The sequence below is a fragment of the Lycium barbarum genome, chromosome 3 (assembly GCF_019175385.1).
Source record: "Lycium barbarum isolate Lr01 chromosome 3, ASM1917538v2, whole genome shotgun sequence".
Lineage (NCBI taxonomy): Eukaryota > Viridiplantae > Streptophyta > Magnoliopsida > Solanales > Solanaceae > Lycium > Lycium barbarum.
Window position 1 is genome coordinate 22,107,692 of NC_083339.1, and position 13,048 is coordinate 22,120,739.

The 13,048-nt window shown below is 37.9% G+C and overlaps 1 long non-coding RNA gene across 1 annotated transcript; it reads left to right on the forward strand.

The window, feature by feature from the left end:
• The first annotated feature begins 2,078 nt into the window (after window positions 1-2,078).
• On the forward strand, window positions 2,079-6,347 carry LOC132630738 (uncharacterized). Its single transcript, XR_009578669.1, has 2 exons — window positions 2,079-2,501; window positions 6,075-6,347. It is a non-coding gene; the product is annotated as an uncharacterized LOC132630738 (long non-coding RNA).
• Window positions 6,348-13,048: the final 6,701 nt, after the last annotated feature.

Consider the following 13,048-nt stretch of genomic DNA (forward strand, 5'->3'; position numbering starts at 1 on the left):
TTCAGATTTCTATATTTCTGGGTGGAGCATGAGACTTTCCAAGATGTGGTCAAAGATAATTCGGTTTCAAACTTTGGGTCAGATCCCTTTTATAACTTTCATAACAAGTTAAAAAGGATGCATGACACTGTCAAAGTGGAGCAAAGACACCTATAGAGATATCTTTAAAAATATTGCTACTTGGGAAGAGGTGGTGCAAGTAAATGAACAAGAATTTGAACAAAAGCATAGCAGTTTGAATAGACAGAGATTACAGAAAGTGCAGGCTAAGCTGATAAGATTATATGCTATTGAGGAGAAGTTTTGAAAGCAAAAAGGCAGGAATGTAATGGTTTAAAGATGGAAACAGAAACACCAAATTTTTCCATGCTTATGTGAATGGTAAAAGGAGAAGGATGCAACTCAAAAGAATTCAAGACAGTAATGGAGTATGGCTAGAAACTGAAGATGATATTGCTAATGAGGCCTTCACAAATCAATTAAGTGAAGAACACTTTGCCACTGACTTGAGATGCTGAAACATATTCCTACATTGATCACTGATGGACATAATGAAAGGCTGAATGCACTGCTTGAAGAAAATAAGGTGAAAAAGGCTGTATTTGGACTAAATGCAGACAGTTCTGATAGTCCTGATGGTTATACAGGTAAATTCTTCCAAGCTCATTGGGAGATTATTGCGAAAGCTATGACCATGTTGGTAAGGGCATTTTTTTGTGGACATGAATTTCCTAGGTACATCACTCGTACTAACTTAGTTCTGATTCCAAAAAAAGAAAGAGATTAGCACATTCTTAAACTTGAGGACCATTAGTTTGAGCAACATTACCAGTAAGGTTTTTCCAGAATTATTCATGATAGGATGGCTTTTTGTTACTAGAACTCATCTCTTCACAATAATCAGGATTTGTCAAAGGTAGAAGTATTCTAGAGAATATTTTACTGGTGTAGGAGCTTGTTCATGATATCAGAATCAGGGGAAAACCTACTATTGTTGTTATAAAGCTAGATATGACAAAAGTCTATGATAGGCTATCCTAGTTATTCTTGACTAGAGTTTTGAGGAAAATGGGTTTTGGAGAGAGGATAATTTACATGGTGTTCAGGATCATTTCAAATAATTGGTACTCCATTTTGATTAATGGATAACCAAAAGGTTTTTTTCAGATCTAGAAGGGGAGTAAAATTAGGAGATCCTTTATTACCTACTTTGTTTATACTTTCTGCTGAATGTCTAACTACGGCACTAAATGCTTTGTATGTTGATGGGAGATTTAAAGAATATGGGATGCCAAAGTGGAATCCATATGTTAATCACTTAGCATATGATGATGATACAACTATTTTTACATCAGCAGGGGAGCAATCTATAAGACTGGTTATGGATACTTCAGCAGATTATGAAAAGGTTAGTGGGAAGAAGATCAACAAAGGAAAGTGTGTTTTATATGTTGACACCTAATTTTTGACCTCCGATATTTTTGCTCAATTACATAGAGTCCCTGGATTACAAACTGAGTAGAATATGCATTTTTACAAGTCAAATCAATTTTACAAAATTACCTCGGTGTCATTTTGCCATTATATTTGGCAAAACACCGGCAAAAGAACAACCACATGTCATTTTTACGTTTTTAGCACGTTTTCAAGAAAATACAAGAGTAGTTAATTACGAGTTATTAGTTTTAAGCATTTACAATTAGTCATCATTTAGTGTTCTACTCTGTCAAAGTCAAGGGATTTTAATTAATCAAGTAATAAGTAGTTTATTTTGGGTAAATTAAGTATCAAAATAAAGTTTAAATATGTTTTGGAATTTAACTTAGTTTTAATTAAAGTAACTTGAGACAAATGAAAATACTTTTATTTCACACTTGTGGTATTTAAAAGTTTCTTAAAAATCGTATGTATATACCACATATATACGCATATATACACTGATGATATACGTTACGTATATATGGGCACATATGCAAAATTTGGGCCCTATTCTTAGTTTGGCTGGGTCCAGCCCAAAAGGGACTGGCCCGGCCCGTCCCTTCATTTAATGCCCTTTTCCCTTTGCTTCAGTCAAAGATGAAAAACAACAGAGAGAAAAAAATGAACGCTAAGGGTCATTGTCTCTAGCGTACATATCAAATTCGCCCTCAATGGTAACATGTACTTTTTTCCTTTCAATTGGCAACTGATTTTTCTTACCTTCTGTTGTAAGTTTGGGATTTGAATCTTCAATTTTCCAACGGTCATACTTCATTTGGGTTCTATAAATAGAAACCCTTCTCTTTATTTTAAGAAGGAGATTTTCAGATTTTTGAGCCACAATGGGTTTTTTGACAACCCTCAAGATTTCGAACACTTAGAAGCTTGGAAAAAGCCTTGATTTTAGAGGAAGTTCGAGCTCGTACTTTAAATTTTGGAAGTCATTTCCGTTCGTCGAAAATCGATTCGGGTGAAAGGTAGTTCGTCGACTCTTGTCGCCCCCATTGCTGCTCAACAAAAAGGTAATTCTTTATCTTTCCCTTTGCTTTTTTTTTAGTTATTTTGTGTTCTTATGTGTTTTATATGTTTGTCCAAGTTAAATTGCTTAATCTAGGTTAAATTGCTCAGCTTTAGGTTAAACTGTTTAATTTAGTTATACTTCTGTGAAGTTAATTAGTGGTTTGAATTGATTTAGTTGTAAAATGTAGTAAGCTTAGATAAAATAATCAAGTTTAAACATGTTTGGTGATCTAATGCCTGTTCAGTAGTCAAAGAGATAGGTTAGTCTTGGGCAATCTGTTATAACCTGGTTATGGATAGATTAATTCATAATTGAATAGTTCAGACGAATCCTTATATACCCAGAAGGGTATTTAATCATTACTAGACTGAATAAAAATTAGAGACAAAGAAGTAGACATAGGTAGGTCTGGATAGCTTCTTTCAATGGGTTGAGTAGTATTTTTACAGATGATTTGCTAAAAAGCTCTAATTTTCAGCTTATGCTAGGATGCACTAGTTTCCAGTTTTGAATTTGTTTCACCTAGAAGGAAGGATAAGTTTGCCAAGGAAACCCTTTAAGAGCCTCATAATAACAACATGACATATAAATGGACTTCACTGAGTTTGAATCTATGCAAATGTCTATTTTGAAAGCACTATGGGCCATATCTGTCTTAACCCCTTCCTTGGTCTGCTTGCTTGATTTGTGAACATTAAGATGGTCACTAGTCTATCATGAACATCTTACTGTATCTCTTGTGTGATTCTTTTTAAGTTTAGTTGTTTCCAAAAGAGATGTGTATTTATATTCCCTTCTTGTTTAGATTCAAGTTGCAAAATATGTTCTTTGTTGGTTTTCTGGGAGAAGAAAATAGACTTGTTGATTGACTATTGACTTGAACATGATCTCATTGCCCATTCTCCTTCTTTAGGCTTGCTGCTAGTGAAATTAGCATGCCTAGATAATTTTCATTGGTTCCTGATCAACTGTAACGACCAATTTGGTCGTTATAGTTCTTTTGGCACTTTCGCCTGCTCTCGAACACTGATTAGCTCTTTTTGATCTGAGGGGACCGTTGACACGCTTCCCGAGGTATCTAGACTGGATTCAGGTAACTTTGGTGAAAATATAGGCTTAAAAGTGAAAGTGGCTGACCTGAAGTTGACTTTTGGGAATACGAACCTTTTCGGAATTCCGTCAATTTCGAGAGGTCCTGGTAGTCGTTTAGAATTTGTGTGTATTTATTTCAGTTCTCAATGCATTCGGATGCACTTCGGGACATTGGATGGGAAATGGGAATGAAGGCATCGGTGGTTGACTCGGTTAACGAGACCTTCTTTGGGAATTTCGATGCCACAAGCGCGTTCGTAGTGCGTTTTTATGTGGTACTAGGTATCTGGTATGTGAGCAGATGGCCTCGGGAGTTAGTCAAAAAATTTGATCGTAACGAAAAACTTAAGCCAAGATCTGGTGTCTGGTGTTCGCTTTGGCGGCATCGGCGCCGCAGCAGTGGCACCGCTGGGGCGGTAGCCCTGCCGCTTTAGCGGTCAGGTGGCTGCTGGGGCGGTCCAGTTACCGCTACAACGGTGACAGGCAGTGACTGTTCATTAAATGAGTCTTAGACCCTCATTATTTCATATCTCGATATTGGGGCTTGGGAAAGTTGTTCTTGGAGACAAATTGAAGGAAATCTTGTAGGTAAAACCTTGTGTAATCCTTTACTTCTCTTTAATCACAATCATCTTAGTCTTTCCCCTTCCCTTTTCAATCCCTTAGAAAAGGAATTTGAAGGAGGGTTTTGGGAGATTTTTCTCTAAGAGTATACTTGATAAATTGATGATGTTAATGTTAAAATGTGATTAATCTAAGCTTAGTAAGCCCATATCGTCCACTTTTAACGCTGAATTTCGGATTTGGAGAATTAGGGTTCATACCCAATTTGGGGGGTTTTTCCTAAAAATCAGATATGTGGATAATTCTTGAGCTAAATCAACAATTAATGATGCGGTTATGATTACCTAGGATTCAATTTGGTATTTTACCCGTGAATTTTCCGTTTCACCCTTGTGGGCCAGTTTTTCCAATTTCTAGGGTTAAAATGGACCTAATTGATATTATAGGAATATTAGTATCATTATTCATGATTTCTAATTTAGAATTCGATTGTGCTTAGACTACTTTGGTTCTGAGCTTTAGAGAAAGGGCAAGGCGATAGAGTGACTTGTTGGTCTTGTAGTTCGGCAGTCCAGGTAGGTTATGGTTTACCTTTGGTGAGACTTAGTATAGTGAATCACATATTTAGATTATGATGTTGGAGACAATATGTTAACCTTTGGGTGTGAAGTTGGGATGGACATTGCCTTAGGTTGGGCCTTGACGTGTGTTGGGACTAGCCACCCCGTTATATGTGTTTGATTGTTTAATTGTGTTGGCTTGATGCCATGTGTAGTTGGTAGATAGTGAATGTCACTTATTGTCTTGATTCGGATAGGATTGACATACCCGTTGTTGGTATTTGTACTTTGATACATTATTGGCGTACCCACTGTTGGTACTTGAGTTATTGATATATATATTGGTGTACCCACTGTTGGTACTTGAGTTATTGATATATGTTAGCATACCCACTGTTGGTATTGTGATGTGATGCATTGTTGGCGTACCCCGTTGAGGTACTTGTGATATTGAGCTTGCTTGTTGATGACTTACATATGCATTGCACGCATTCTCTCATATTATCATGCATGGCCAATATCCGGTGATGATCCGGTATCGCTGATTGAGCGAAACTGATATTTGATAAACTCTTTTACTTGAGTGATTGTGAAAAAGGCCGATGTCCGAAGCTCCATTCCGGAATCGTTGTTTATATGAAACTGATACTTGATAAACTCTTTTACTTGAGTGATTGTGAGGAGGCCGATGTCCGAGGTTCAATTCCGGAATCGTTGATTTATGAAACTGATATTTGATAACTCTTTTGAGTGATTGTGAGGAGGCCGATGTCCGATGGTTATATTCGGGCATCGTTGTTGCATGACCGATTCCGATGTTATTCCGAAATCGATTGTAGTGCATGGGCTCCGTGGGTCCCCTAGAATGGTGCCGGTGAGACTCCCCCTATGAGCAATTAGCCAGGGTCCTGTCTGTCTGTTTGGCAAAGATTTGGGACGGGTGGCACTCAGACTTCGCAAGTCACACTGGGTTGTGCTGTCGAGACATCGATATTTCCGTACGGAGTGCATGTGTACATCTCATTTACATAGCATGGCATGACATCACATTCATACCATTATTGCATTGCATTGCATTATGACTTGAGTTAGATGTCGCGATAACTGTATTGTGATGGATTGTGTTGTTGATTGTTCTGGGATTAGATATACCCAGTCTTATTATATTGGGGTTAGATACTTACATAGGTGTTGATGGATACTCGGTTACGATTATATTGTTCCATGCGTGATTGGTTTACTTGTTTGTCAGCGTTATTTTCTGAATTGTGTTAACTATGCTCAGTCGGCCTATGATGCCTACCAATACTGTTGTATGTACTGACATGCACTTGCTGCATTCTTTTATGAATGCAAAGTATCAGGATGGATCTACTTCTCTAACTCGTGGCTGATCGACTCCTTAGCTTCTATTTGAGATTTCCAGGGTGAGCATGGCGTCCGCTGATCCTGAAGACTCTTTTATTATTTATGTCTTACCCTTCTTTCAAGACATGATTTGAGACATTTTTTGTATTATTATTCAGACCAAAGTTATTCCGATTTAGATGCTCTTGTATGACCAAACCAGATACTGGGGTGGATTCATTTACTTCCGCACTTATCTATATTATATTATATTGTGAGACCTACATCATTTACTTCTTCCACTATTTTATTATATTTATTGATTGTGAACGTTGAGTTAAGGGTTCGTCTACCGAGGTGAGAATGGTAGGTGCTCGCATGACCTAGGCTAAAATGGGTCATGACATCAGCATTGTGTCTACCATCAGTATGTAATACTGTTCCATTTGGTATAGGGTGTAGCCTTCACTTTGTTTGTTAGTGCTTTGTTGTGATTTCTATATCTCTTAGGTTTTAAATTCATACAAATCCTGCTTTGAGTCCTGTCTGTTCTCTTCTTTTACTTAACTGCTGGTATGTTGATAAAAGGAAAATGAGGCAGATCATATTATTAGTTTAATTTGAAATGAATAGATCATTGTGTGATATGTGTTTGTATCCATCATCAAGAATGCAGCCTGGGTGCTTTTCAACATCATCATGTTTTGGGTTTTCTTAGAGTAAGGCTAAATCTACATTCCAGCTATGGTCTTTCCCTTCACTCATGTCATCACACCTTTTAGTATTGCTGTTTTATGGGGATTTAGATAATGACAGTATGATGCCTCCCTTTAGCTTTGGTCTATTCAATTGATTATGCTTGTCTTAGCTTAGCACTTTTTCTTTTGAAGGGAAGTTGGACCACTGGTTTCTCTAAACAAAGGCTGGTTTGCTATCATGGTTTCAAATCAATTGTTGTGTTGATGATTGTTTCAATGTCTTCAAGAAGTTATGGTTCGGTTGTTGTACTTAGGCTAGTAATACTTGAATGTTTCTTCAGTATCTTTATTAACATATCAGTTTCTTTTTTTTTTTCTAAAAAAGGAGCAGGTCTGAAATTGTTTGACTGTTTACATAGGTTGATAGCCTTCCAATCAGTTAGTATTGTTTATGTAGAGAAAGTCTATTATCCCTCCCCTTTGCTAATCTGCCTTGCTTTGAATAAAATGAGAAAAGTAATAGAAGAACTGGTTTGCTAAAAAGTAAATTTGAATTCAGTCCTACCTAGCAAAAACTAAAAGATGAATTGAATATGAACCTTGCATGATCATGTTCCTACTTGGTAGGTTCTACTTATTTTACCTCCCTTTACTTGACTGCTCATGTGTTGCTGTAAAGGGAATTTGAAGATAGTTTATGTGATAGTTTGAGAGAATAGATCACTGTTGGTATATACTTGTGTTCATATCTAGAAATATAACCTGTGCATTATCAGAACCCCCAGTTTGTATCAGTTTAGCCAGTAAGAAGTCATTGTTTGTGTATTCAAACCTTAAAAGAGTAGTTTATACTAAGCCAAAATGGCTAAATACATTTGCAAAGTTCATGAATTGTAGTATGTGCTTATTTGACATCTCTTCATCAAACAGTCCTGACTGAAATAGGTAAAAACTATCACTAAGCATCTGCCTTTAAGACTAGGATGGATTCTGCTGGGGAGCCTCTTTTAAAAAGATTGTCTTTTGTTTGATATGTTCCAGAACTTGTGATGTAGTATGATTTCAGAACTTTTTATGCAGTAGTATATCAAGTTTTGCCTTTACATTTTTGTGTTCCAAATTTGAAACATCCAACTTGCTGTTTTTAATCCCTGAAATTTAGTCTTTAAGCTTATGTTTGCTCTTAAGAGCATTGGGTTGTTTTGGTATATGTACTACATGATGATTACTTTAAATGACTAACTGTTAAATATTCTTTCACATTACTAGTCTTTTAGAACATGTATTTCTTGTTACTCATCCTTCACCCCTCTTTCTTGGCATGACTTTAGGGGAGTCCCAAACCTCAAAATAATGTTGCTGCATTTGAAACCTGCTGCTGTGTTTTTTAGCTGAAACTGCTGCATTTTGGGTCTTCTGTTTCTGCTTGTGTTCTACAAAATGAATAGATACTACATTGATGCCACCTTGAATAAGACTAGTTGTGGGCTACTTGTTTGCCACACCCATTGTTAAGTGTTTTCTCTAGCTTGGCACATTATCCATTTTGAACCAGCTTGTTGCTGCTGTGTTTTAAAAGATATTTTATGTCTTTGATGTATTTTGAGACTCTTGCTGTTGTATTTGAGGCTCATAAGTTGTTGTTGTTCGGGCTGGCTGATCCCTTTTACAACTATCTCTTGAGTTGCATTTTAAGGTAAGGAAAACATTGCATCCTGGGCCAAAGTGTTGTTGCAATTTCAGGCAAACAGATGCTACACTTGGAGGAATTCAACTGCTGTATTTAAGGGCCGAAATTTTCATTTATGAACAACATTGTCACTGCCTTTTGAGGGAAAACTGTTGCTATACATTGGTGTTTACTCTTGAATGTGTTGGGGTTGGAGGAAAGCAATTGCTGATTTCTGAGGGCAAAGGCTGCTATATCTTGAGGAGATGACCTGTTGTGTCCAGTTGCAACATTTGAAGGATTTGTTTTGACTGCATTTATGTCTCATTCTGGTTGCCTTTCTAAGGCTATTTTGCTGCACTTTAACCTTGGATAAGTTAACTGCTGCAATATTGAGGAGCTAAACTGCCTCCATGTTTCACATTGCTTGTTTGCTTTGCTGCATTCCTTGGCTCACATTGGTTACGTAGCCAAGGTTGTGTTTCTGCACTTAAGACCATCTCGTTACTACCTTTTGAGGGCAATTGCTGCTACATTGTTGTTGCATCTCAAGCCAATTTGCTGCTATACCTTGAAGCATATTGTGACTACATTTTTAAGGCAAATTGTTCCTACCTCTGAGGCAAAACAGAGGCCATGTTTTGATAAGAACAGATACTGCCCCCACTTGGTATTTACTGATTTGAACATGGTACTACAAGGGCCAATGAAAAAATGGTTTTTGAGGCCATGCCTAGTCCGGAAAGGGTATCCCTCGGTTTAGGCAAGGATGATCTCACATTGATATCACGAGGTAGGAACCAACATGTGCTTGGCGAGGCAACTAGAATGGCCGCTAGTTTGCAATCGCGACATGATTTGGGTTCCTTTTCCATATTCGGAACCGTGAGTCTGAGCCTCCGTAATCAAAGCTCTCAAAGTTTGATGCGAGTCCGAGGGACGTTATTATTTATGTTCCTAAACGTCACCCTATGGGGTGGCGTATCATTCTGACTAACTATTTTCCTTTTCATTGTGCGAGGAACCAATATAACAAGCACGGAAAGCAAAAGTTCGAGGACAAAGTAAAAGGATCGGATGCTTGGAGCTTCAGATGAAACAGTAGAAGAGTATAGTTTAAAGAGAACAAGACTGTTGAATGATTTGGACCCACGGCCGTAAAAGCTAAACTTTCTTTCCCTTCCTTTAGTATAAGTTTTACATTATTTTCTGTATGATAAGCAAATAAATTTGTATAGATATTGAAACCCCTAGAGGTTACAACCTAGGATTTGGGTAGATGATGTTCAAAACTGTATCCAAATGATAAAAGAGTTGTATTCCATTTGATTCAAATAAATAAAAGTGAAAGTATATTTTTCTCGCAAAAAGTTATTATTTCTGAATACTTCTTTAAAAGTGTATTTTAATTTGAAAAATCTTAAGAAAAGACGGTAAAAAGAAATATTTGGGCTTGACCCAACTTAACGAATTTGAATAAATGGAATTTCCTTCAGGGCCCGAGTCTAGGAAAATAGTTCTGAGGCTATGGTTGACCAAAGAGATAAAATGTAGATAACGTATGAATTAAAAGACTGTACATGTATGTATACATTTGTATTTTTCTTACAAACAAACACATGGCATTAGTTTTAGACGGGATATGCCCGGTATACTATCCTTATAAGTAAAAGGACAATATTATTTTATCACGGAAATTTTTAATCCGAACTTAAACTACCCTTATTTAAAGGGAAATTCTTTAATTCTTTTAAAACCAAAATGATATGCCATGACAATATTTTTTTTTAATACGGGAAACTAAACAAAACATAAGTGGTTCATACATAATCACACATTGAAGCTCGAAGGTTAACCGTATTCTACGGATCCTTAATATTGGGGTGCCTAGCACCTTCCCCAGGGGATCACCAGAACCCTTACTTAGAACTCTGGATTACGAAGGATTTTTCACTGTATTTGAAGAAACCCTTCGCCACTGGTTTTCCTAATTTTTCTAAAAATTAGGTGGCGAATCTTTTCAAAACAAAGTCCGAAAGAGCACCAACAAGTTTGTAGTAGCTTTTATGCCTTAACCTGTATAAAAGTGAATCGTTACAGTATACATGCACCACTTAGTTCCTCAGATCATCAGTGATTTGGTGCGTAATGTGACTCAGATTCCAAGGAAGGAGTTCCCTTTCACATACCTAGGGGTTCCAATTTACTATGGAACAAGACAGTATGTCCACTATCAGGAACTTATTGAAAAGGTACAAAATAGGTTGAGTTCCTGGACTGCAAAACTACTGTCTGTTGGAGGAAGAACCACTTTGATAAAACATGTACTGTAGAGCATGCCCATACATCGTTTATCTGCTTGTGATCCGCCAATTGGAGTTTATCTCAAATTCACAAGCTTTTTGCTAAGTTCTTTTGGAGTAATTCTATTTGGAATTCTAGCAAACATTGGGCTACTTGAACTACCCTAGGCCACCCACAGGAAGAAGGAGGGATGGGTTTCAGATGTATGCATGATTTTTCTAGAGCTTTATTTGCAAAATTATGGTGGAACATGAGAACTAAGCTATCATTATAGAGGACTTTCATGAGTAATAAATACCTGAAGAAGCTTCATGCAGTACTAGCACCATAGAAGAATACAGGTACATATGTTTGGAAAAAAATGCTCAAAGTTAGGCAGGAGATAGAACATGAGACTTGGTGGAAGGTGCAACAAGGAAATTCATATCTCTGGATGGATAACTGGACAGGCTTAGGAGCATTTTATTACATTATTCCAGCATATTTTGAATGGGACCCAACAGTAATTCAGTTAATGATGTTGCTGAAGATGGACACTGGAATGAAGAGATGGTAAGGGAAACCTTGCCTGAAGAATTAGCTATCCATATCCTAAATCATATTCCTCCTCTTGTAGAACATAAAGGGATTGACAAAGCTTTTTGGAAGATGAAAGCTAGGGGAAAGTTCACTGTGGGGTCAGCCTTTTAGTTACTCAGACAAAGAAAAGAACTTAGCAATTTGTATAAGCAAATATGAACTAAGGGATTACCTATTAAGATATCATTTTTTATATGGATATTCTGGAAGTTCAAATTTCCCCTGGATACAACAACAACAACCCAGTGAAATCTCACATCGTGGGGTCTGGGGAGGGTAGAGTGTACGCAGACCTGACTCCTACCAAGGTAGGACGGCTGTTTCCGAAAGACCCTCGGCTCAATAAAAGCATAAAAAGAAGTCAGATAAGGTTAAGAGATTCGGATAAGAGATTTAAAGCGATATGGAAATGAAACAATGCAAGCGACACAGATAACACAGGATAATCAGAGCACAGGAAATAACAGATAATAGCAGAAATCGAAGCAGATGACACAGGATAACCAAAGCACAGGAAATAACAGATAATAGCAGAAATCGGAGCACAAGAAATTATATTGCAATAATGCGACTACTAATAAGAACGGATAACGAGACTATCTACTAGCCTTCTACCCTAATTTGGGTCCTCCAAACCCTCCTATCTAAGGTCATGTCCTCGGTAAGCTGTAATTGCGCCATGTCGTGTCTAATTACCTCTCCCCAATACTTCTTCGGCCTACCCCTACCTCGTCTGAAACCATCCATGGCCAACCTCTCACTCCTCCGCACTGGGGCATCTGTGTCTCTCCTCTTCACATGCCCAAACCATCTCAATCTCGCTTCTCGCATCTTGTCTTCCACCGAGGCCACCCCCACCTTATCCCGAATATCCTCATTCCTAATCCTGTCACTCCTGGTGTGGCCACACATCCATCTCAACATTCTCATCTCGGCAACTTTCATCTTTTGAACGTGAGAGATCTTAACTGGCCAACACTCCGCCTCATACAGCATAGTCGGTCTAACCACCACTTTGTAGAACTTGCCTTTAAGTTTTGGTGGCACCTTCTTGTCACATAGCACTCCGGAAGCAAGCCTCTATTTCATCCACCCTTCCCCAATACGATGTGTGACATCATCGCCAATCTCCCCACAAGCTCAAAAGATGCGGACACCAGTTTCAATCCAGGTGTTACTGCTGCCTAAATTCAAAAACAAAAGACATCTCACATGTATTCTTACATGCTCCTGCTGCTCAAATTATCTGGAAACATTTTTGCAGACCACTAGGGATAAACATTCAAAACTTTGTAACGACCCGTTTGGTCATTATAGTCTTTTCAGCATTTTCACTCATTCCTGAGCATTAATTAGCTCACTTTTTACCCGAGGGGATCATTAGCACGCTTCCCAAGGTGTCAAGACCGGATTCGAGTAACTTTTGTGGAATGTAGGCTTAAAGTGAAGAATCATTGACCAAAGTTGACTTGTGAGTAAACGGACTTTTTTCGAAACTCCGTCGATTCCAAGAGGTCCAGATGTGCGTTTAGAATTTGTGCATGTATTTTATTCGGTTCCCAATGCACTTAGATGCATTTTGGAACTTGGGTTGGAAATTAGAACTAAGGTGTCGGGGGTTGACTTAGTCAATGAGGCCTTCGTTGAAAATTCCGAGGCCACGAGCGCATTCGTAGTGTATTTTTGTATGGGTATGTGTGTATGGTTTGTAAGCAGATGGCCAAGGGAATGGCTC